Below are 26,610 nucleotides of genomic sequence, written 5' to 3'. Positions count from 1 at the left end.
CTCCAGTGTTCTTGCTGGGAGAACTCCATGGACAGAGGAGCCTGACAGCTATGGTCCATAGGTCACGAAGAGTAGAACACCACTGAGCAACTAACACACACACACACAGAACACCTTTTGTAGAGTAATAATGTCAGTCAAAGGAACAGTTTACAAAAGCTGGTGGGTTTCATGAACTTCTGCTAAAACATGACTTCCCTGAATCTCTTTTAGTCAGCAGTATAAACACACATGACCTTTCCTTCCCTCACTGAACTTATCTCCTGGGAAATTCACTGGGCTTGTGTAATTATTTCTGAAAGGTAAAGAAAACATTTGTCCCAAGGAACAAAGAGCTGCTACCAAAAGACTCAAAAGATAAAATGTTTGATAGTTTGTTTTTTTTTTTTTTTTGCAGCCAACAATCTACATGTTCATTCTAATTTATCTTGAGGATTTCACATGAGGGAACCATGTATTATTTCAAGGAGGATAAATCTTGATATTCTTCTAACTTCTTAGCCACTACTTTTGGGGCAATACCAAGCTGCTGTACCTGCTCCCACCTGGGTCAGGAGTAAGCCTTTCTCCATCGACTGCCATCCACATCCCTCCCCTGTTGGCTCATTGTTGTGTCCTGGGAGTTGGAGACACACAGTTGGAGGGGGTTGGGGTTGTGCAAGAGGAGGAGACTGGACTAGTTAATAGAATCTTCAGGGCTGGGGCCCAGTAAAATCTTGACAGAAAAGCTGGAGGGAGAAAGAGCTCAACTCAATGAAAAAGACCCAGATGCTGGGAAAGATTGAGGGCAGGAGGAGAAGGGGATGGCAGAGGACAAGATGGTTGGATGGCATCACCAACTCAATGGTCATGAGTTTGAGCAAGCTCTGGGAGGTAGTGAAGGACAGGGAACCCTGGTGTACTGCAGCCCGTGGAGTTGCAAAGAGTTGGACATGACTGAGCAACTGAACAAAATGAGATCCCAGGGGCACAACTGAAAGCATTTGATAATTGTAACAGAGTAAGACAGAAACATGGAAGTAGACATTTTAACCTGTTGCAACGGAGTGAATCATCTCTTTGAGAAACATATATGTTGAAGCCTTAACTGCCCCCCTCCCCCACAACATGTGACTGTGTTTGGAGACAGAGTCTTTGAAGAAGTGATTAGGTTAGATGAGGTCATAAGTTGAAGTCCTGGTCTGATGGAACAGGTGTCTCTGTGAAAGAGGAAATATGCCAGAGCTCTCTCTCTCCGGCACCCTGGGAGGAAGCAGTAGGAAGGTGGCTGTCTGCAAACCAGGAAGAGAGCCCTCACCAGAACACCATCACGCTGGCACCCTGATCTTCGACCTCCCAGCCCACAGACCTGTGACATGTGTACTGTCTAAATCACTGGGCCCATGGTCCTTTGTTATGGCAGCCCCTGTAGACTAGGACATCTGTTAGTCCACCCAGGATATTGGCCTGCTTTTAGTAGATTGATGTGCGTACCTGCTGGCCTCAGTGTGCCCCTTGCCATGTACAGTTAGGTATTTCTGGATTGTAAGTTTCTGAAATTTACAATAAATGTTGCTTATCAAGGTGATGCAGAGGGGAAAGCAAGCTTAATAATAGAAGTCCACCAGACTTTTAGACCTTACTTAGCTTTCGGGGGGTGGATTGCTCCAGCTGCCTTACTTGAAAGTAGATTTAAAGGGGAAGATTCGAAGAAGGCAGGCCTGCAGCTGAGAAGGCTGTTGCAGAAATCTCTGGTAGAGCTTGGGTCTACCCAAGCTTGGGTCTTTCTGGTGCAGGACTGAAGGGCAGCAGTGGTTAGGTTACACATATATTTTGAAGGTCGAGGAGACAGACTTTGCTGGCATCTCAAAGCAGGCTTTAGGTCCAGGCTGCTGCAAGACTGGGGCTATCATTCATTGAGATGCTGGAGAGAATGAGGGGAATGGTTCCAGAGGCAATTTCACAGTCACTGTTCGGTCACGTTACATGTAAAATGTCACATACATGTCTGAGGGGAGGATCTCAGAGGCTCAGGTAGCCAGATTTTGAAGACAGGGAGCTCTGGATCGGCAGTGTAAAACCAAGAGGCATTAGTATAGACAGCCAAGCAGCTATACTTTCTCAGGTGCCCAAGACAATCCAATGTCTTCATTCCCCATTATCAGTCTCAGAAGTGAACCAGTTTTGACAACAAGTTATACTGTCAACCGTTGTCTGCCCCTAGTCTGATGAAAGTCATGGCATGAGATGGGAGCCCCAGGGGAGGCGGGTGAAGGTGAGGAAGAGAAGAGAAGCAGGATGAGCCTTGGGAATGCCATGACTTAGAGGTCAGGCGGTGAGGGAGACCAGCAAAGGAGGCAGAGAAAGGGGCTGTGAAAGAAGGTGACCAGGAGAGGCTCAGGTCCCAGAACACAGTGTACTGAGAAGGCGGGGTAACTAATGGGGCCCCAGAGGCACAAACTTCAGGCATCTTCTCTGTCCATCTTCATTCATTTCCCCCAAGATCATCCAGGCCCGAGGCTTACATCCCCATCTGTGTTACAGCAACTCACCTGCAGACACCTCGATCTTCTAAACTGACCTCCCTGCTTCCATCTGTGCCCCTGCCCCATCTCCTCTTCTGTCAGCAGCCAGGGTAACACCTCCACAGATGTTGCCTCCTCATCAGAGGCTCCCCCTGGACACCGGCTTTTACAGCAGCCCTTTCCCATTTCATTCCCTGTTCATGGTCTTTAGCGCTTAGGACTCCAGACAGGCTTTTATGTCTCCCCTACCTCTTGCCCACCCCAAAGGATGTGAGCTCCATGGGGGAAGGACTCTTCTTCGTTTGTTGCCATGCCTGGCACACATAACAGACGCCCTGTGAATATATGTGGGATAAGTGAACAACGGGAAAAGAAATAGGACCTGTGAAGGAAGGCCAGAGAAGGGTCAGAGTCGGGAGAGAGACAAGGGTAGTTCACGGGCTGACACTGGTCGAAGAAAAGCTCATCCGTGTTGCAGAAAGGTTGAATCGAATGGCCAGGCCACAGTAGATCTGGGTTTGCACATCCCTGGAGAACGACCACTGATAGTGATGTCCAGGTGTAATGGCACCAGGAAGACTGAACTGGTGAGAAATTAAGAAGTCCATCGTGGTTCACAGGACCAGGGGGAGGATGTGGGGGCTTTTTGAGAAGATGCTGGAGCAGAACAGAAAGTGTAAGTGTAGAGGGGAGATTGGCAAGAGAATAGGTGAGCAGGGTGAGACGCAGGGAAGTGGGGACAGGCTTTCGGCACAGGTCAGGGAGGGACCGTGGGGGAGGTTGGGTGTCTGGGGAGGATGGAGCAGAGGAGAGCTGCCGCCACTCGAGTGCAGCAGCATTGAAGTGGAACGGCCCAGAGCACCCACACCACATCCATGCCCAGCAGCACTTGGAAGGCAGCCCTTGTGGTTTTTGGGACGAAAGCTGTTCTATGGTTTTCTTTTTTTAATTCATGAATGAGCTCAACATGTTTTATTTTTTTAAGTCAATCATTTATTCTTCCTTAAAGAGGGAAACTATAAAAGCAGAAAAACCCACACAGTCATTTCTGTTGTTCTTCATTAAAATGGTAGTTTTAAATACTTCAGTTCAGTTCAGTTCAGTTGCTCAGTCATGTCCGACTCTTTGTGACTCCATGGACTGCATCACGCCAGGCCTCCCTGTCCATCACCAACTCCCAGAGTTTACTCAAACTCATGTCCATTGAGTCAGTGATGCCATCCAGCCATCTCATCCTCCGTCGTCCCCTTCTCCTCCCGCCTTCAATCTTTCCCAATGTCAGGGTCTTTTCAAATGAGTTTAAATGCTTACATTTTCTTAGAATGTTACAGAACCTACTTGTCTGTTGAGTTGTATACTTAGAGTATGCTTTTAGGGTTATTTTAAAAAATATTTTCTCCTAGTGCTCCAGAGAGAAAGAAAATAGGCAAGGAGGCATGTTCAGGTGATTCTGTATGTTAAAGAATATTTTCATTCCATGTTTTTTTTCTTTTTCTCTTCAAAAATATAGTGCATTCATTTTGTAGGGCTGCCACAACAGATTACCATGGAACTGAGAGAACTTTAGGCCCTCCAAGTTCTGGAACCCAAAAGTTGGAATCGAGGTGTCATGGGGCCATGCTCCTCCCGAAGGCTCTAGGGCAGGATCCTTCCTCTCCTCTCCTAGCTCCAGGCGGTTCCAAGTGTTCTTTGTGGCTACATCACTCCAGTCTCTGCCTACAACTTCACATCACCTTCTTTCTTGTGTATCTGTCTATGTCTCAGATTCCCCTCTCCTTTCCCTTATGCAAACACCAGCCATTGGATTGAGGGCCCACCTTAAATCCAGGATGGTTTTGTGTTGGAACCTTTAACCACATCTACAATGACCTTGTTTCAAATACAGTCACATTCATGGGTATTGAAGATTAGGACATGGACATACCTGTTCAGGGTTCACTCTGCAACCCACTGCATGTCATTTTGTAATTTGACATGTGATTTACTTCTTGTGTGCAGTTATTTTGTGTTCTGGAGAACTGCGCCACTTAAAATAATTATATAAGTAAATAAGGTAGTCTTGAATTTCAGAGAAACAACCAAGTCCATTCTTTAATTGCATTTTCTAGATCATATATAACTAATGGAGGACTTGGGCATTAAAATCAGATATTCAGCAGTCTGTATGTTTCTCTTGCTGACAGTAAATCAACTAGAAAACACAATTAGGAAAATGTCTTTTGAAGAAATGCATTTCGTTCAGTGCATTCTCCACGGGCTGGCACAGATTAGACTCCTGATTAATTTGACGTTGTGGCAAACTTCAATTCCACGTGTTTCAAATGACTGTTTCCCTTGAACGTAGAGCTGTAGGGGTTTGTGAGTGAGCTGGAAACAGAGAGATGGCTTATGATGTGTGGTGTCAGGTGGAGGGAATGATGTGTATTCAGCACTGACTTGATGAAAAGTGCTCTCACCATGGAGTTTCATTGATTGTCAGAGCAGCTCAGGAAGGTGGATTAGATCTCTCCTGCCTCATTGTTGAAGTGACTGAGAACCAGGATGAGTCCCTGATGTGGCCCAGTGCTCAGCTGGGAGCCCACAGGGGCAGGATTTGGCCCTGGTGCCTCTGTCCCATGACTGTCTATCTGTGTTTCTCTCACCGGCTTGAGGGTGAAGACAGAGCAGAAGTCAGAAGCTGGATTCCTGTTCTGACTTCACTACGCCCCGCTCTTGAACCTGAGTGCTGATCAAGAGACAGGGCTGGTATCATCTAATATGGCTTATATGTGGAACCTGGGAGATGGTGCAGGTGAACTTATTTGCAAAACAGAAATAGAGTCACAGATGTAGAGAACAAACATGGTTACCAAGGGGGAAAGGAGAGGTGGGATGAATCAGGAGATTGGGATTGACAGATATGACACTACCTTATAGAAAATGGATAATTAACAGGAACCTACTGTATAACACAGGGAACTCTCCTTAATACTCTCTGGCGGCCTAAACGGGAGCAGAATCTCAACGAGGGGATGTGTGTGTACATGTAACTGATTCACTTTGGGGTACACCAGAAACGAATACAATGCTGTAAAGCAACCATGGTCAGTAAAAATCCATTTTAAAAAGAGAGAGACGGAGCTGTGAGGTGGTTGAGAGGCCTGCGTCTGCACAAGATGCCAGAGTGTGAATCCCGCCTCTGCTGCTTGCGCTCTCCGTGACCTTGAGTCACTTTCTCTGGGCCTCAGTTTCCCCGTCTGTGAAGTGGGGATGACGTTAGCACCTCCCTCACAGACTTGTGTGAGGATTAAACGGATCGACTGACACATAAAGCACTTGCAACAGAGACCGGGCTGAGAAGCGCTGTTGAGGACACCTGCCACCCTCCTCTCACAAGGCGGCGTTTCCTCAGGTAGAGACTGTGAGAGCCGGCTCCTGGACCGCTTCCTCAAACCCTGTATCACGATGTGGCTGGAACTGGTGAAATGCCCTGAGAGGACCGATGCCAGTCCAGCCCAACGTGTATTGTTTCATTTCAGTACAGAGAGTTTTGAGATGTGCCTCGGCTATGAACAACAAAAACTTCAAGAACTTTCTTGTACGTCTGTAGCATTACATCTTCCTAATTCTGGGACATAGAAAACCAATTCTTTGTTTAACAACAACAAAAAAACCTTTGTTTGGAAAAAAAAGAAAACATTTTTATACAAGGCCAAAGAGCAAACAGGAGCTATAATGTGTTCAGGGAAGCTGTATTTTATTCAGGGAGAAAACAATCATTAATTATTAGGCTTGACTAGTCGAGTTTAAAATCTGTTTCCAGAGAGATCACACTTAATTTAATCTAGGTGCCAAGACCATGTTAAATAAATCTTGAACAAATCTTGTTCTGCGGAAATTTTTAATGTTTTGTTACTGTCTTTTTATACCAAACAGCTTTTCGTGGAAATTGTTTTGTTTCTACATGTTTGTTTTCTAATTGCTCTCCAAAATATGTTTGACTGCAATTTTTAGTTTGAAAAAAAAAACTGAGATGTTTTTTTGTAAACATTATAATTTTCTCTAACATTTTTATTATGAACCTCACTGTGTGTTCACATGAAATGAAGATCTAACAACATAGTGGTTTTACAGGAAAAAGTTATTATTTGTTGTTAAAACAGACATACGATCAACAAAAATTTAACGAACACCCAAAACAGATGTACAAATTGCCACACACATGTTAAGCCAAGGCCTTCATAACAAGGCTTTAATTAATATATGTCATATGAAAATTAAGATTTTCATGAAATCTTAATTTCATGAAATATTGAAAATATGCTTGGGGCTAGTGCACTGGGACAACCCAGAGGGATGGTATGGAGGAGGGAGGAGGGTTCAGGATGGGGAGCACATGTATACCTGTGATGGATTCATTTTGATATTTGGCAAAACTAATACAATTATGTAAAGTTTAAAAATAAAATAAAATTAAAAAAAAAACTTAAAAAAAATATTGAATGTTTCATGAAATATTTCATGAAATCATGTAAAATATTGCCTACAAGATAAGTAACACAGTTGTTGTTTATACCAGTAAGGAACACACTCTCTGGTTAATAATATGAGTTGTTGTTTAGTTACTAAGTCATGTCCGACTCTTTAGGGACCCCATGGACTGTACCCACTAGGCTCCTCTGTCCATGGGATTTCCCAGGCAAGAGTACTGCAGTGAGTTGCTCTTTCTTCCTCCAGGGGATCTTCCCGACCCACAGATCGAACCCTATGTCCTGCATCGCAGACAGATTCTTTACCACTGAGCCACCAGGGAGGCCCTCTTAATAGGAGAACAAGAGATGAATTTTGATGGCAGTGTTTTTTCAAGGTTTTCCATTAAGCATGTTCTAAAGGGAAGTATTTAAGATAATGTTAGATGAGGAGAAAAAGAAACAGAAGCAAAGTAAAACATGGTAAAAATTAAAAGCAGAAAATGTAAATAGTCCCTGGAAAATCTGTGTATTCATTCAAATCGTGTTTATCCGGTGCTCAATTTTAAAATCTTAATACCCAAAGGGGCAAGACATCTTTTAAGGAAAATTTACTGTGTATCAGGATAGAGTCAAGCTTTTATTTTTTCCTATTAGAAAATATACACACAGAGAGAGCCCAACCAGCTTGCTGGTTCATGTCAACCTGAAAACAAATGAGAATTTCTTAAATGTAATAAACATGAGGTTGTTCAATGATCCCATTTTTCTGGGCTCATAAGCGGCAGTTATTCAGGATGCAGTTGCCGTGGTGAGAAGACAGGAAGTATTCATTTTACTGAGATGCTGATTAAGTACACGGTCTCCTGCTGCAGCTCTGAGCTCCTTCTGTGACATCACGGGAGTTAGGTGAGAAGTAATTTCGTTGAGAGAAAAGCTCAACTTCCCTCTGAGCTTATGGCTCTTAATAAAACAAAAGCAAAGTTGTTTTTCACATCTGAGTTGCCTTGGTTGCAGACAGATTCTCCCCTTCAGAGGAATGGTTTTCTCTAGAACCAAAGGGATTATTTCACATCTGGAGCTGGAGGATGGGGAGGGTTGGGAGAGGGGATTCCTGAGCTTAATCATGAACCTGGAGCATCCATTGCCTGTGTGCTCACCTGGACACCAGAGGGTGCAGCCAGATCATGGTTTAATTTTACTTAGTATTAATATTAATAGTTATAACAATTTTAAAATGACACTCTCATGTTGGAGTTGATACACAAACACTGTTGATAATGATGTATAAATTAGATAGAGCTTCTGTGGTGGTTCAGTGGTAAAGAGTCCACCTGGCAATGCAGGAGATGTGGGTTGGATCCCTGGGTCAGGAAGATTCCCTGGAGAAAGAAATGGCAACCCACTCCAGTATTCTTGCCTGGAGAATCCCATGGACAGAGGAGCTTGGTGGGCTACAGTGCATGGGGTCACAAAAAGTTGGACACGACTTAGCAACTAAATAACAACAGCAACAAATAAAATGTGTATGTAATGAGAACCAACTGTACAGCACAGGGAACCCTACTTGGTGCTCTGTGGTGACCTAAATGAAAAGAAAGTCCAAAAAAGAGGGCGTGTATGTACTATGTATCAGAGAAGGCAATGGCACCCCACTCCAGTACTCTTGCCTGGAAACTCCCATGGATGGAGGAGCCTGGTAGGCTGCAGTCCATGGGGTCGCTAAGAGTCGGACACGACTGAGTGACTTCACTTTCACTTTTCCCTTTCATGCATTGGAGAAGGAAATGGCAACCCACTCCAGCGTTCTTGCCTGGAGAATCCCAGGGACGGGGGAGCCTGGTGGGACACGCCTGAAGCGACTTAGCAGCAGCAGCAGCAGCATTTACTATGTATAGCTGATTCACTTTGCTGTGCAGTAGGAACTAACACAATATTATATAGCAACTCACCGTTCAGTAAAAATTAATTTTAAAAAATCAAAGGGAAAAAGCACCAACTGAGAGATTTCCATGTAAAATTTTCTTTTTAAAAAAATGACACTTGTATGCATGGATTGGCAAACTTTCTGGAAATGGGTCAGAGAGTCAATATTTTAGTCTTTGTAGGCCAAGGGACAAGTTACTTAGATACCTATATAAGAAGAGCAGAAACAGATTTCTACAAAATCATTATTAATGAAATCCAAAATATAATGATGTCAGTGATAACATTTTTAAATGGATGTCTGTCCATAAGAATGGGATTGTTTGGGAAAGATAGCATTTCTGTAACTGGGGTTCAAGGTTTTAATGTTCCCTGTCATCAATTTTATTGTAAATGTTTATCTCTTGAAGCCATGGCTATTTGGCAGTCCTTACAAATGGGAAGGTAGCCTGGATTTGGCCCAGGTACTAACACATCCTAGATTTTATCTGCTTATGCTTGTAATTCTGGTATTCTTCTCATAAATATGAAAGTAGATATTTTGGCCATGTGTGTTTTAATAGCCTGTAGCCCTTTGAGTCTAAATGATTAACATGAATTTCTATATTTCTATGAGATAGATGCATTCTAGTTATAGAGTCTCCTCTATCTGTTTATTTCCTATTGAATTCAGGAATCCATGGCCTGATTGGATTAGTATAGTTTGTTTTCCAGCTGGGGACCACCCATGAGTGAGCAGTCAAATCAGCTTAGAGATTGTTGACTAGCATTAAAAAGATTGAATAAGGTAGACTAAAGTGACTGCATGGCCAATTCTAAGCAAAGTTTGGTTTGGTGTCTTGGAAAAGTGTTGTCAGAAATAGAAGTATATGTGTGTGTGAGTGTGTGTGTGTGTGTGTGTTTCTATAAGTCTAAGATATATTTTTATTGTGGATCTTAATGCAAAATGTATACAAAATGCTAAGAAGTACTTACTTTCTCAAATAATACATTAAAAATAAATCTCCTAGATGCTGAATAGATGCTCCTAGATGCTGATAGTAACAACATTATCAAATAACTCCACTATCCAATGTTAATAAATTATGTCATAACTGATGAGTATCTTTAATTTGAGTGGCTATGGCGTAATGTTTTCCACTTTAGATGATCAATGATCAGAGGAAGAAATGGCATAATTTGTCAGAAAAATAATCTCATAGTGCTGTGTGTTTTTTTAATCAATCCACAAATTTGAAAGCAAAAATAATCTAAACTCTGGTTCTATTTATTTGTCAGGAATCGGTATTTAAAAAATTATAACTACATGTCTTTATTAGAACAGAGAGGGCAATGGCACCCCCTCCAGTACTCTTGCCTGGAGAATCCCAGGGATGGGGGAGCCTGGTGGGCTGCCGTCTATGGGGTCACACAGAGTCAGACATGACTGAAGCGACTTAGCAGTCTTTATTAGAAAATAGAAGCCATAGTTGTAAAAAAGTATTTTTAAATACGTTAGTTCACATTCCGAAAACAGTTTCGGCATCGTATTTTACACAATTTGTCTCCTCTGTAAAAGCTGTTTTCTCCTTCTGTTAAGTGAGATGATTTGTAGCTGTCTCTTCTGTCTCTTAATTTCAACCTCCCATTCACTTCTTTTAAAGAACATTTACTGGAGTATGGCTGCTTTACGATGCTGTGTTAGTTTCTGCTGTACAGCCGAGTGTCAGCATGTATCTTCTTTTTGGATTCCCCCCGCCAGCATTTAGTCACCACAGAGTATTGAGTAAGGTTTCCTGTGCCATACAGTAGTCATCTATTAGTTATCTTTTTTTTTTTTTTGAAGTCGCTCAGTCGTCCCTGACTCTTTGCAACCCCATGGACAGTAGCCTGCACCAAGCTCCTCCATCCATGGGATTTTCAAGGCAAGAGTACCGGAGTGGGTTGCCATTTCCTTCTCCAGGGAATCTTCTCAACACAGGGATCAAACCCAGGTCTCTTGCATTGTAGACAGACACTTTACTGTCTGAGCCATATTTTAGTTATCTCATTATTTATTTTTCCATAGTAGCAATAGTATATATATGTCCAATCCTAATCTCCCAATTCATTCATCCCTCCCCTTTTCCCTTTGATATCCATACCTTTTTTCTCTGTGTCTTTCATTTCTGCTTTGTAAGCAAGATCATCTAGGCCAATATTTTTCAGATTCCACGTACGCATCAATATACCGTATTTGTTTTTTTCCTTCTGACTGACTTCACTCCACGTGATGGTGCCATTCATTTCTCATTCAGCCAGTCCTTGGTAGGGACTCCCCGGTATGTGGGGCTAAAATTGCAGATAATCCGAGCTACTCAACAGGACAACATGGTCTTTCCCTGTGGATCACTGAAGCCTAGTATTTGCTCTTCATTTGAATATAAGGTATTTCTTAAGGATGGTAGGGCCCACCTGAGAACTGAGGCCAGTGTCCACGTGGAAGTGGGCAGTGTGATCACTGTCACTGTCCTTGTCATCATCTTCATGTGTTTCTGGAAACTGTTTCACATGTGTGGAGGAGTGATGAGAAAACTCAAAATTTAAATAAAGTTAAAACCATCTAATTTTAGCCTTTAAAGTTAATTACCACCCAAATTGTTAAATTATGATTTTATATGCAATAATTATATGTGATATGTGTATGCATGATTACCTAGCTCTCATATATTAATATATACATATACATATATTATACATACATATGTACATAGATGTTTGTATATATGTTTGTGTGCCCATATACATATATATGTGTGTGTGTATATAGTGTATACACACTTTTTAAATATACATGCTTTTTTAATTTTAATTTTTACTTTTTTAACGCCAGAAACATTTTTATACAGGTTATTTAAAGTACACATTATGACCCCTTCAGTTCAGTTCAGTCTCTCAGTCATGTCCGACTCTTTGCAACCCCATGACTGCTGCACGCCAGGCCTCCCTGTCATCACCAACTCCTGGAGGTTACTCAAACTCATGTCCATTGAGTCGGTGGTGCCATCCAACCATCTCATCCTCTTTTGTCCCCTTCTCCTTCTGCCTTCAATCTTTCCCAGCATCAAGGTCTTTTCAGATGAGTCAGCTCTTTGCATCAGGTGGCCAGAGTATTGGAGTTTCAACTTCAACATCAGTCCTTCCAATGAATATTCAGGACTGATTTCCTTTAGGATGGACTGGTTGGATCTCCTTGCAGTCCGAGGGACTCTCAAGAGTCTTCTCCAATACCACAGTTCAAAAGCATCAATTCTTTGGCACTCAGCTTTCTTCACAGTCCAACTCTCACATCCATACATGACCACAGGAAGAACCATAGCCTTGAGTAGACGGACCTTTGTTGACAAAGTAATGTCTCTGCTCTTTAATATGCTGTCTAGGTTGGTCATAACTTTCCTTCCAAGGAGTAAGCATCTTTAATTTCATGGCTGCAGTCACCATCTGCAGTGATTTTGGAGCCCAAAAGAATAAAGTCTGACTCCTTAGTGGGCAGTGAAAGCCTTTCATTGGTTGTAAATAGTGGTTTGGAAAATAATTGAAAAGAACTGAACAGAGTATGTCTAAATGCATGGACCTTCATCAGGATACCTTCTCCCCCACTTACTTACATAGACACTACTGTGTGTCTGGGTGTGTATGAGCAGAGCTGCAGGGTAAATGTTTCACACTGAGGCTCATTGCTGAACAATCCTGAGAAGCAGCACCAAGCCTTAGTGACAGCGGTGATTAACATGTGCCTTATATTCCCCTAGATATGGTGCATTTTATTGCCAAACACCAAAGCATAATAATTAGTACATTACCTTCTGGAAATGCATCATATAATTTAATTTAGGCAAATACTCGTATGTTTGATTCCACATGGCGTTCACATGAACTATTATTTAGTTAGCTTTTTCTATCTGCTGCTTATTATAGGTTTCTTATCTGCTATTTTAAGCTTTCTTGTGATAATAAGGCTCAGGATTGGGTTGCAATAATCCAGTAACACCAATCAAAGAAGGTATTAAGAGACATAGCCTGGAAGTATAATGTTGAACACTGATTTAGGGAGAAAAGAGCTTAATCCTCAGTAATACTGCTTCTAATGATGCCTTGTGTTGAAGCAGGGATCATGTATTTTTTATGAGCATTACATAATCTATTGTCTCCTGTTGAATAAAAATCAATCCAGCCAGAAATCCGACACTGCAAAAGCATGAGAATTCTCACAGTCCAAATACTACGATGGATTTTTTTTGTTTGTTTTCTACCTTATTATTTTCCTTTGAATAAATATAAAGAGTAAGCCTACAGAAATGCAATAATGTGCCTAAGAAGGTGTATTGTTATTCGCCAATTGATATTGGCCAGAGTATACTAGCTATTAATACATGGGCTTCTCTGGTGACTCAGCGGTAAAGAATCTGCCAAGGTGGGAGACAGGAGATGTAGGTTTGATCCCTGGGTTGGAAAGATCCCTTGGAGAAGGAAATAACAACCCACTTTAGGATTCTTGCCTGGGACATCCCATGGACAGAGGGAGTCTGGCAGGCTACAGTCCACAGAGTTGCAAAAGAGTCAGACATGACTTGGTGACTAAATAACAGCATAGTAACTACATATAAATGCATTACTTAATGTGCGGGCCTCTAGGTGTGTGAAATTAGCAATTGCTTTTTAGAACTTGAGAAATAATGTAGAGGCAAAAATTCTACCATACGTGCACTTTTTCTTCATGAGCAAAATAAAAACAGCTCCACATTGGAGAAGTTCTTCTAGAAGGAACAAATTCTAGTAAATTCCCATGTTGTGGAAAGTGAACTCGATATTGAGGCTTTAAATACAAATTTCACTCAAGGTCATCATGAAAATTTTGTTGGATACTTGGAATTCAGCAGTGGTGAAGTACAGTGTGAATGTTAGTGTTTTACAAACATGGAAGCTTTTGAAAATAATTATTATGTGATTAATACTGCCAGGGTTAACATAATCATGCATTTCCAGGCTCCATGTTTAATACTTTTCCATTGCTACTCTATTTTTTATCCTATAGTTCATAGATAGACATCTAACTTTCTGAACATTTTTGCCTTTTGGTTTACATTATGTGAATGCAAATGCCGATGGTGTCCTACATATTCCAAGAGGGAGGGCTTACTCCTCTGAAAATTATTCTGCAGAGTTTCAAAGGGCAAGCCTACAGAGGAACTCTGGTAGCAATTTCAAAGAGAGTCACCCTTTTTGTAAGTACTTACATTTATGCCATTCATGTACTGTGAGCTTCATGTACATACACTCTATGTTGAGACCAGGACACCGGTTTCTTTCATTACACATGTAAATCTGTGTCAGTTCATTCCACCCTCTGACAATAGTATAAGTTCAGAATGTGCTGTGGTCCATGAGGTATGGACGCAACATAAATGTAAGTTGAAATTTTTAAGTGAGGAAACAATCTGACCTTTTTTAAATTAAAGACTGTATTTCAGTCAAGATCAATAAACCAAAGAAAATATTTTTCTAGCTTCTCCAGTATAACCCAGAATAGATTGCAAATTATTCAAATTTAAGGGCCCCAAGTGTTACAAAGCTGTCCTCTTGTATTTTTCAAGGCCAGGGATTGATGAAAGATGAGTATCACTTGCTGGGTTGGTCATTGTTCTAAGCTCTTTCCCTATGATACTTCCTTCACATCTCTGAAAATCTGTAGTTCGGGTGCTGGCATCTCCCCATTTTGCTGATGTGCAAGCTAAGTCCCATGGAGCCCATGTACCTGGCCCACAGTCTCACAGTCAGTAAGTAGAAGAGCTCAGTTGCACCCAAGGCAGGTTGCCTCCAGAGGCCAGGCTTTCAGCCATGATATATTTTTAAATGAAATGTTTTGATAAAAAAGAGAAAAGAACCAGAGTAGTGTTGATATGGTGGTTGGAGTGAACACAGCTTGGCTTGGTTCATGAACTCCCAGTATGTCTTCAGAATCTTAGGAGAATGCTATTGGAAAAAGACCAATATTTGTATTGCACACTGTTATGAAAACCCTGTTGCAGAAGAAAACAAACTTACCCATAATTTGGAAGGAATAAGTACAAATTTAAGTAACTATTCACCGGACACATGAGCCCTAACTGGTCAAAAAGTGATACTATGAGAAAATACAAAATGTGGTGTCATAACCGACCCTTAATTATATAATTTTCATTTTGTTTCGTGTAAATAGTGTGATGATGCTTGGAGGGGGAGCAGGTCCCCTCCATGCCCTTCCCAGTGTTTGTCTGTCATGGAAAGTAGGCTTCAGATCATCTCAGTGCCTTTGTGGCAATCCACAGGTAGGAGGCATTTGTTATTTTTAAGTTGTACCTTTGATTCCCCTGTGGCTCAGCTGGTAAAGAATCCGCCCGCAATGCAGGAGACCTGGGTTCAATCCCTGGGTTGGGAAGATCCCCTAGAGAAGGAAAAGGCTACCTACTTCAGTATTCTGGCCTGGAGAATTCCAGGGACTGTACAGTCCATGGGGTCGCAAAAAGTCGGACACGACTGAGCGACTTTCACTTCTTTCCTTCCTTTGGTGGTTGAGAAAATAAATACGTACCTTACTGAAGTGCCTCTTAAAGCTCACTCAGAATTTTCTTTAACTTTCTAATATACACCTGGAAACAGAAATGTGGAAATACTTGAAGGAGAGGAGACACATGTCGTGTGTCTCATGGAATAATCAGGGAAGACACTGAAAACTGTCACTTCACACCTCTGAATCCCACCTTCTGCCATGGGCACTTTTACTTACACAGAGTTTCTTGGGTTTCACCGACATAGGCTGGATTCCCCTTATTCCTCTAGAGTTTCCTCTTTTGAGTGGCACAACAGCAAATATTTCTCTCTCCCCTCTAGACTCTTCCTCTTAGCCATTGTCTCATACCATGCAAAATATAATGAGCTGCTAGAACTGAAGACCTGCCTTTAAATCAGATTACTTTGGTTTTTATTAGAACCAATTTGCAGTGCTTGGGAAAGGAGTGCAGTCCTATTATTAATGTCACACAGTAGGTATTTGCCATCTTGGTGCCACATGGCTGGGACAGCTCCCTCTCGTGGTTAGTTGGTCTCCCTTAAGTGAGCCCTGGGGGAGGGACCGAGTTGCTTAGGTTCTTAAACTTGAAGACTTCATTTATCTGTGTCTCAATTAATGACTGATGACATCTACTGGTGGATGGATTTGAGGCACTCAAATGACCATCCCCTGCAGATCAAGATGCAAATTAAACTGTGTTTATATGTTTTCACACCTCAGTTCAGTTCAGTCCAGTCACTCAGTCATGTCCGACTCTTTGCGACCCCATGGACTGTAGCATACCAGGCTTTCCTGTCCATCACCAACTCCCGGAGCTTGCTCAAACTCAAGTATATCGCATCAGTGATGCCATCCAACCATCTCATTCTCTATCATCCCCTTCCCCTCCTGCCTTCAATCTTTCCCAGCATCAGCGTCTTTTCCAGTTCTTTGCATCAGATGGCCAAAGTATTGGAGTTTCACCTTCAGCATCAGTCCTTCTAATGAATATTCAGGACTGACTTCCTTTAGGATGGTTGGTTGGATCTCCTTGCAGTCCAAGGGACTCTCAAGAGTCTTCTCCAACACTATAGTTCAAAAACATCACTTCTTCGGTGCTCAGTTTTCTTTATAGTCCAACTCTTACATCCATACATGACCACTGGAAAAACCATAGCTTTGACTGGATGGACCTTTGTTGGCAAAGTAATGTCTTTGCTTTTTAATATGCAGTCTAGGTTGGTCATAACTTTTCTTCCAAGGAGGAAGCGTCTTTTAATTTCATGGCTGCAGTCACCATCTGCAGTGATTTTGGAGCCCCCAAATCTAAAGTCTCCCAGTCTTTCCATTGTTTCCCCATCTATTTCCCATGAAGTGATGGAACAAGATGCCATGATATTAGTTTTTTGAATGTTGAATTTTAAGCCAACTTTTTCACTCTTCTCTTTCACTTTCATCAAGAGGCTCTTTAGTTCTTCTTTGCTTTCTGCAATAAGGATGGTGTCATCTGCAAATCTGAAGTTATTGATATTTCTCCTGGCAATCTTGATTCCAGCTTGTGCTTCATCCAGCCTGGCATTTCGCATGATGTACTCTGCATCTAAGTTAAACAAACAGAGTGACAATATACAGCCTTGACATACTCCTTTCCTGATTTGGAACCAGGTTGGAAAATTCTGAAAGAGATGGGAATACCAGACCACCTGATCTGCCTCTTGAGAAATTTGTATGCAGGTCAGGAAGCAACAGTTAGAACTGGACATGGAACAACAGACTGGTTCCAAATAGGAAAAGGAGTTCGTCAAGGCTGTATATTGTCACCCTGCTTATTTAACTTATATGCAGAGTACATCATGAGAAATGCTGGACTGGAAGAAACACAAGCTGGAATCAAGATTGCTGGGAGAAATATCAATAACCTCAGATATGCAGATGACACCACCCTTATGGCAGACAGTGAAGAGGAACTCAAAAGCCTCTTGATGAAAGTGAAAGAGGAGAGTGAAAAAGTTGGCTTAAAGCTCAACATTCAGAAAACGAAGATCATGGCATCCAGTCCCACCACTTCATGGGAAATAGATGGGGAAACAGTGGAAACAGTGTCAGACTTTATTTTTCTGGGTTCCAAAATCACTGCAGATGGTGATTGCAGCCATGAAATTAAAAGATGCTTACTCCTTGGAAGGAAAGTTATGACCAACCTAGATAGCATATTCAAAAGCAGAGACTAAATTACTTTGCCAACAAAGGTTCGTCTAGTCAAGGCTATGGTTTTTTCCTGTGGTCATGTATGGATGTGAGAGTTGGACTGTGAAGAAGGCTGAGTGCCGAAGAATTGATGCCTTTGAACTGTGGTGTTGGAGAAGACTCTTGAGAATCCCTTGGACTGCAAGGAGATCCAACCAGTCCATTCTGAAGGAGATCAGCCCTGGGATTTCTTTGGAAGGAATGATGCTAAAGCTGAAACTCCAGTACTTTGGCCACCTCATGCGAAGAGTTGACTCATTGGAAAAGACCCTGATGCTGGGAGGGATTGGGGGCAAGAGGAGAAGGGGACGACAGAGGATGAGATGGCTGGATAGCATCACTGACTCGATGGATGTGAGTCTGGGTGAACTCCGGGAGTTGGTGATGGACAGGGAGGCCTGGCGTGCTGCGATTCATGGGGTCGCAAAGAGTCGGACACGACTGAGCGACTGAGCTGAACTGAACTAGACATTTACAGACTGATGAGGTCAAACCCCAGCATCACGTGACCCTGTCGACATCATTACATCATCACAGTTGGTCCTGATGGGAGGTGAGGGCTGCTCCTGCCCTTAGTGCTCCATGACAGTTTGGGAGATTCCATCAGGTCCCCTCCATGCCCTTCCAAATGTTTGTCTCTCATGGAGAGTAGGCTTCAGATCATCTCAGTGCCTTTGTGGCAGTCCACAAGTAGGAAGTGTTTGTCTCTCTTTCTGATGATCACTGGAAGAAGTTCCTCATGGCGAGCCAGCCTATCATGGCTGCTTCTTTATTAAAATATGTGCAATGGAAATTATGCTAATTAAGCTGGAGTGTAATTATAGACTAGAAAGATTCTTCACAGTCTGAATTGAATTGTTGTAGATGAATGTGCATTAAGTTAATAATGTGAAGCTAATTATGAAAGGTAAAGGAGAGGAAGGGAGGTAATCGGTTATGTGATGTAGAGACGCTGCTGTCCCCGGCGAACCTTCCCATTAAAAGCCCAGGTAACCCTGATGATGAGAATTCTTCTAGCGCTTGTCTCTGATTTCAATACTGCAATTAAAATGGCCACCGGTGACTAATTAACCCATTTAACTCTATTTGTCTGTGGCATTTATTACAGCAGAGAGTTAAATGTGGTGACACTCTGCTGCTTTATGTCCTGTCCCAAGTATATATGTGGAGTTAATTCTTTATTCTTTATTTATGCTTCTGTATGCATTTATGATAATTACGAAAATGAGCCAAGAATCTGTCGTCCCAGTGTGATTCTGCCAAGCTCAACGAAAGCTGTATTCTGGGAAATAAATTCTTTTTGCTTAGAATCAAAACAAGCTCAAGTGGCAGTCATATGGCTTTTGTTCCAAAGCTATCAATTCAGAGGATCCGTGAGATGTTATCCTCATGCTGTGAGTACATGAAGAAATACTCAGTCATTTAATCCTTTCAGCTAGAGTCTTATCGGTAAGCTGGGTTTCCTGTGTTCATTGATCAAAGTCACCTGAATCAGCTAAATGAGAGTGAATATTTAAAAAAAAAAAAAAAGGGAGGGGAATACATACAGTGGTACTGAGTGATTTTTCAGCTAATTTCAGAAAATGTAATGTTCACGGGTCTTCTGCATAGAATGGCTTGACACCCAGTTGCACACTCCTAGGGTCTGGAAGAATCTAACAAGTGCTGAAAAGACTTGCTGAAGAGAGGTTCTTACAGAGGATGTGCCTGTCCAGTAAAAGGAAGGGGCTGATGTTGTGGGAAGTCACACTTCACTATTTCTTCTGTGTTTCCAAGGAACTTTGAAAAACCCCTTGAATTGCTTTTTTTCCCCTCTAGAAAACCAACAGAAATGTTGAGGTGTACATCAAGCTTTTACTGATTCCTTTAAATATCTATTAATATTTTCTCTCTTTTCTCACTTACATTATTGCTGTGTGGTCTTACACATAGATAGTTTGAGATACTAATTATCCATAACCCTGACTTTTAACTTGAATTTTCTAAGTCTTTTCTGACGTATCTGTATGTTCTTTAGAGAATTTTTATCAGTTTCTTTTTTGAATTAATACAATTTAGCCTGTCTTCATTTTGCTTCTAACATGTTGTTATTTTTCTTTATGCCAAGATAATATTGGCATCAGAAAGTTTGTTTCCTTTTGCGGAAGGCATGACGCTGTTCTTGCCTATGAGATGAGACTGTGTCACTGAATGATTATAACCATAGTTTCTGAAGATTTGATGTCTTGTTGGGTCTCCAGAGCTACCCTACAGTAACTGTGTGACTTTGCACAAAGTTTTTAAGTTTCAACCTCACCTGTGAACCAGTAAAAACATGATTATCCTCCTCAAAGGGTTATAGCAGGGTCAGCAAGCCCTAGGGCCAAATCCAACTCAAATCCATCTGTTTTTGTAAATAAAGTTTTATTGGAACACAGCCGTACCCAGTTCTTACATTTTTTCTATGGCTGCTTTTGAGCTGCAGCTGCACAGTTGGAATAGTTGCAACAGAGATTGTGTGGCAATCTCTAAAATATTTTTGTCTATTAACAGGAATGGTTTACTAATCCCTAGATGGAATATTAAATTTGTGTATTAGTGTATAAAACATATAAAAATATATTTGTGCATAATATGACCTACATACGCATATGTTCATTGTTGTTGTTCAGTCGCTAACTTGAGTCTGACTCTTTGAGACCCCATGAACTGCAGCATGACAAGCTCCTCTGTCCTTCACTATCTCCTGGAGTTTACTCAGATTCATACCCATCGAATCTATGATGCTATCTAACCATCTCATCCTCTGTTGCCCCCTTCTCCTTGTGCCCTCAGTCTTTCCCAGCATCAAGGTCTTTTCCAATGAGTCAGCTCTACCCATCAGGTGGCTGAAGTACTGGAGCTTCAGCTTCAGCATCAGTCCTTTCGATGAATATTCAGGATTGGTTTCCTTTAGTATTAACTGGTTTGATCGCCTTGTAGTTCAAGGGACTCTCAAGAGTCTTCTCCAGGACCACAAGTCACAAGTATCCATTCATTGTTGCCCCCTTCTCCTTTTGGCCTCAGTCTTTCCCAGCACCAGGGTCTTTTCCAATGAGTTTGGTCTTTGCATCAAGTGTCCAAAATATTGGAGCTTCGGCTTCAGCAACAGTACATATATAATATGTTTATAAAGAGTTTCAACTAATGCTTGTCACATTGCAACCATCCAATGTATGTTGACAACTATTATTTAAATATTCTGTTAAAACCAGTTCTACTTCATTATTAGAAAATCAGCTATGAAGAACACATTAAATGAAGTATCACTAAGTCCTCAAGTTAATCAGAATATTTTTCTTTAAAAATATTTTCTAAAATAAAAGCATTATTTATCATTTAAGCAAGTGTTGATTATAAAAATATATATCATGATACTTTTCCCAATGGAGTAATTTCTTAAAATGGCCATGAAAAATTACTATCAACTTGGTAGCTTAAAACAATAGAAATTTATTGTCTGACAGTTCAGAGGCTGGAAGTCTGAGGCCATGATGTCAGTAGAGCCATATTCTCTCTGAAGGGTCTAGGGGAGGCCTCTTCCAGCTTCTGGTGGTTGCAAGCCCTTGGTGTCTTTGGCTTGCAAAAGCACAACTCCAATCTGTGCCTCTGTAGGCACATAGCATCACACTGTGCCCATCTTCACGTGATCTTCTCTGAGTATCTGTGTCCAAATTTCTCTCTTGCCTCATGGATTCTAGTCATTGGCAGGTATTCCTTATTTCCATCTTGAGTTCCCTCAGGGCTCACCCCGGGGGGTGGCTGCAGTTACTGATGGCTGCAGCATCCTTTGTTTAGTGAAGTGGCAGGAAGCATTCTTAGTCTGCAGTTCTCTGGGTAGACTGGGTTTAGCTGGAAGTTTTCTTGGGTATCCTCATAAAGATTTGGTGACTGGTGTGACTGGTATTATGTAATGGTCTCAAAAGGCTAGATTTTGTAGGGGAGGAAAAATCATTCTCTCTCTCTCTACTTTTCTCATTGGAAAAGTCCCTGAAGCTGGCAAAGATTGAAGGCAGGAGGAGAAGGAGACAACAGAGTGTTGGGTGGCATCACCAACTCAATGGACATAAGTTTGAACAAAGTCTGGGAGATGGTGAAGGACAGGGAAGCCTGGCATGCTACAGTCCATGGGGTCACAAAGAGTCAAACACGACTGAGTAACTGAACAATAACAGCAACAACAACCCTTCTGAGTTTTGGCTGAATCTCCCCCACCCCTGGTAATAAAAGAATAGCAAGAGAAAAAGAAAAAGTTTATTAACATGTATACTTCATGTATACCTGGAAGATCCCAGGAAAAAATAAGTAGCTCCCTGAGATGGCCCATGCCATCACTTTGATACCATCTTTAGTTAAGACAAAAATGATGTTGGGGTTGGGACATGGTCAAATGTGGGAGCGTACCAGGAAAAGTAAGTAAGGGTAAGGTTTTTAATGCAGATTTTAAGTCTCTGCCTTCCCCATTGATAAGTTTCTTGTAGTTTAGTGTCATCTTACTCTTCATGTTACAGAGAGGAAGACACACTTACAAATGGAGATTTCTTTTATAAATTTAAATGTTTGTTACAAAAGGACGACTTCTGCACTGCTTTCAGCGCATCTCCTGTACCTGTCCTTTCCCTATTTGGAGCCAGTCTGTTGTTCCATGTCCAGTTCTAACTGTTGCTTCTTGACCTACATACACGTTTCTCAGGAGGCAGGTAAGGTGATCTGGTATTCCCATCTCTTGAAGAATTTTCCAGTTTGTTGTGATCCACACAGTCACAAAGTCTTTAGCGTAGTCAGTGAACCAGAAGTAGATATTTTACTGGAATTCCCTTGCTGTTTCTATGAGCCAGCTGATGTTGACAATTTGATCTCTGGTTCCTCTGCCTTTTCTAAATCCAGCTTTTACATCTGGAAGTTCTCAGTTCACATACTGTTGAAGTCTAGCTTGTAGGATTTGAAACATTACCTTGCTAGCATGTGAAGTGAGTGCAATTGTGCAGTAGTTTGAACATTCGTTGGTCCCTGTGTCTGTCGTTTCTCAAAAATAATCAGCTCAAAATAATTCTTTTGCCAAAGCAGCCTTTCCTGGGGTGGCACACTCTACTGCTGTTTAGCCTCCAAGGTGGTACCTCTCAAACAGGCGCCTAATTCCAGATACCATCTGGAAACTTGGCTGGAGGAGGGTTGACCAGCACATCTACAGCACGTGGCTCAGGCTCTCTTGGCCTAGTGGCTGGGATCCAAGAGGGAGTCTCTAAGAGTAAACATTCCAAGAGACGGAGGTGGAAGCCGCAACACTTATGATCTGACCTCAGAGCCATATTCTGTTAATGCAGGCAAATCACTTAGCCCAGCTCCAGTCAAGGCGGGGGCTGGGGGAAGGGAGTGGGGAGACAATGACACTTTATCTCCTGATGTGATCAGTAAGTGAATACAGGACAGGAAAGGAACTGGCAGCCTCTTTGACTTCCTGACACATCAAATATAGCCATCGTTCAAAATCTGATGTAGAGTTTTCCTATTCTCTCTTTCCATCTTCGTGTGTGTGTGTGTGTGTGAGATACTTGTATATTTTATACACATGTGCATTCATACATGTATGTACACACGCACATTGAGAGAGAGATTTTAAGAAATCATCTCATGCAATTGTGGTTTTCATGTCTGGAACGTGTAGGACAGGCCAAGAGGGTGGAAATCAGGCATGAGTTACAACTGCAGTTCTAAGACAGAATTACTTCTGGAAACCTCAGTTTTTCCTCTTACAGATTTTCAATTGATTGGATGAGGCCCATTCATGTTACTGAGGCTGTTGGTGAGGGAAAAGTTTTCCCCTACCCTTCCTGAGTTGTTTTGGCTGATTTGATCATTAAATTGACACAAGGCGTATTTGGAGGAAAAAAAATATTTGGACCTATAGAGAGCTCATAGATGTGGAACCCAAGAAGTGGCCAAAGAGGTAGCTTTTATACAAAAAAGCTTTTAGACAAAGAATAAGTTTGTGAAGAACCAAGACAAAGAAGCTTGAGCTTGGGAAAGTAAATTAGTGAAGAAGTAACAAGGTTTGTTTCTACAGGTTTTCTCAGCCTTTATAAATTCCCTTTATCTAGTGATAGGAATGTCCCTACCTCCTGATGCAAGGAGGGAAGATTTATTTCCTGCTTTCAGGGAGACAGAAGGGAGGGTCAGAATGTCCTTCTGCCACTGGCTATTTCTTAAGTATTGTAATTTTAATTCAAGATAATCAGTGTGCCACTTTGACATATTTGGAGACAGCTTGCCCTAAACCCCAATAGTTTCCTCCTCTGAAACATTCCTGGAAGTTTCACATATTACAACCTGAGCTGGTACATTGCTCTGTTATTTCACTGAATCATTTTCCTAGGCTTGAGAGTAGGTCAGTTCAGTTCAGTTCAGGAGACTGCAAGGCAGGTCAGCTGCCTTACGTAAGCAATCAGGTATTTAACAAGAGATGTATCTATGGAAACAGAAGAAAACAAAGGTTAATGATTGGAGCCCACTCTGTTCCAGTTTCTGGAGCTCAGGGGGGCAGCTAGTCAAGAGATTTCTAGATGTCAGGGTCAAAGCATCTTTTGCAGTTTGAAGTGGCTCTGTTGATGTCATTAGGTATTCAGGCAAACTTCTGAGTGGCTCACACAGCAACAGGCGCAAAGAAGAGAATCTAAACATAACTCTCGTGACAATATCTCTGAAGATTACATTGAGTCATCTGGCTTCAGTTTGCACATCTTCCAGAAAAAGGGCACTTTCTGTCCTCAGTGATTTCAAGTTTCTTTCTTTTTAACTTGTGGATGGGAGAAAAAAATTGGAAACGTTAGTTTAGAAAGTGAAGTCGCTGAGTCATGTCCGACTCTTTGCGACCCCGTGGAGTGTAGCCCACCAGGCTCCTCCGTCTGTCCATGGGATTCTCCAGGCAAGAATACTGGAGTGGGCTGCCATTTCCTTCTCCCGGGGATCTTCCCGACCCAGGGATTGAACCCAGGTCTCCCGCACTGCAGGCAGACGCTTCAACCTCTGAGCCACCAGGGAAGCCCTTTTAGTTTAGATAGTTGTAGTCAAATATTGTAGGGATTTTAGTAAACTAGAACGATTCAGGATCCAGTGCAATTTATAGGTAGAAAACAAAGACTGAAAGATGTTTAATAGAACTAGAGTTTGAAATCCATGCTGCTGTTGCTAAGTCACTTCAGTCGTGTCCGACTCTGTGCGACCCCATGGACTGCAGCCCACCAGGCTCCCCCATCCCTGGGATTCTCCAGGCAAGAACACTGGAGTGGGTTGCCATTTCCTTCTCCAATGCATGAAAGTGAAAAGTGAAAGTGAAGTCGCTCAGTCGTGTCTGACCCTTAGCAACCCCATGGACTGCAGCCTACCAGGCTCCTCCATCCATGGGATTTTCTGGGCAACAGTACTGGAGTGGGGTGCCATTGCCTTCTCCTTGATATCCATAAATGTATATTATTGTTTCTATTGAAACATAATTTTTTTCTTTAAAATCTTCTCCATTTTTACCAAAGATAGCCAAATTAAGACTGCCATTTTTACCAAAGATAGCCAAATTAAGACTAACTGCTTTCCAAAGTTAAGTCTAGATTTACTAAACTTGGCCTAGTTATTTACATAAGTGCAGCACAAATAATGATTGATTGTACAGGCTCTTTTAAATTTGTTTTCCTGAAACTTTTAATAAAAAATCTCCAGATTGAACTTTTATTAAGCTCTTAATCCTAAGAAGCCAAGTGAAATATTTGCCATCAGACCTTGCCTTGCAGTACCTATAAATTTGAGTGAATTCCTTTCTTCTTGAGGTTTCTAAAATACCCTGAGGTTCCTGGACCTGTCAGGAAGGGCCTTCCTTATTCATCTTGTAAGCCTTCTGGGAATCCTGTAAGCAAGATACCAGATCAGTTTTCCAAGGGGCTTTACTGTAAGGCTTCATAAAGTCAGTCTTTGCTTCTGAAAGCTGTCTGATCATATCTGAGTCTACGTATGTCTCTTTCAAATATGACATTTGGTCAAAGCCTTGACCAGTTTCCAATTGTGTCATGTCAAAAGGAGAACAGATTCTTACTGAATTTGTGTAAATGACTATATTTTCAAGAAAATAAGAACACTCACTGAGATTTTCCAAATTTTGGAGAGATCAGTAGGGGAGAAAGGTAAATGTTTCCATTCCACTTACAAAGGTATAATTTATCAAATTGTTCCAAGTCATAGTTAGTTTAAGAGAAAAGAGCAGAAAGTTTCTTTAAATCTGAGAAAACAAAACAAAATCAGCAGTTTCAAATTTAAAAGAGGAAACCTAGAAGTTAATAATCATCCTCATCAGTTTATTCACTTCTGTGTAATTAATTCTTTTGCTGCTTGTTCTTTTGTTAGAAGTTTTATGAAGTCATAAGTTTGTTGTTCTTGGTGTTATTTCCCAATTAGAGTTTTGTAAATGTTTAGGCAGTTCAGTGTTACAATTTAAAAGTTATCAGAAACTTGTATTCTAGGATACTTCTTAGGTCCCCTCTCATGAATTTCTCTGAATATAAAACACATTAGCAAGAAGCGTTGGTAAAAGCATCTGAGTGAAAAAATAACTGTAAATGATAAAAGATTTTAAAATATCCATTATTAAAGATCTGATTCACTATGGAACTGACAGGGCAATTTGGTTATTTCTTAAGATAATGACTACATTGTGAATGATAACATTATACTACAACATACAAATTTTAGGAATTTCATATAATTTCTAGAATATTTATGTTAAACCACTACCATTCAGGTATGACCTATATTAAATCCCTTATGATTATACAGTGGAAGTGATAAATTGATTCAAGTTATTAGATCTGATAAGACAGAGTGCCTGAAGAACCATGGATGGAGGTTCGTGACATTGTACAAGAGGCAGTGATCAAGA

The 26,610-nt window shown here is 41.4% G+C and overlaps 1 protein-coding gene across 3 annotated transcripts in view; it reads left to right on the top strand.

Moving 5' to 3' along the window:
- Positions 1-26,610, top strand: part of CTNND2 (catenin delta 2) — a 1,106,103-nt gene that overhangs the window by 756,036 nt on the left and 323,457 nt on the right. The gene's annotated exons all lie outside the window — the stretch shown is intronic.

This window comes from Bos grunniens, chromosome 20 (assembly GCF_055505025.1).
Source record: "Bos grunniens cultivar Pamir isolate PY7600 chromosome 20, Bosgru_T2T1.0, whole genome shotgun sequence".
Lineage (NCBI taxonomy): Eukaryota > Metazoa > Chordata > Mammalia > Artiodactyla > Bovidae > Bos > Bos grunniens.
This window is presented reverse-complemented; position numbering and strand designations above follow the sequence as displayed.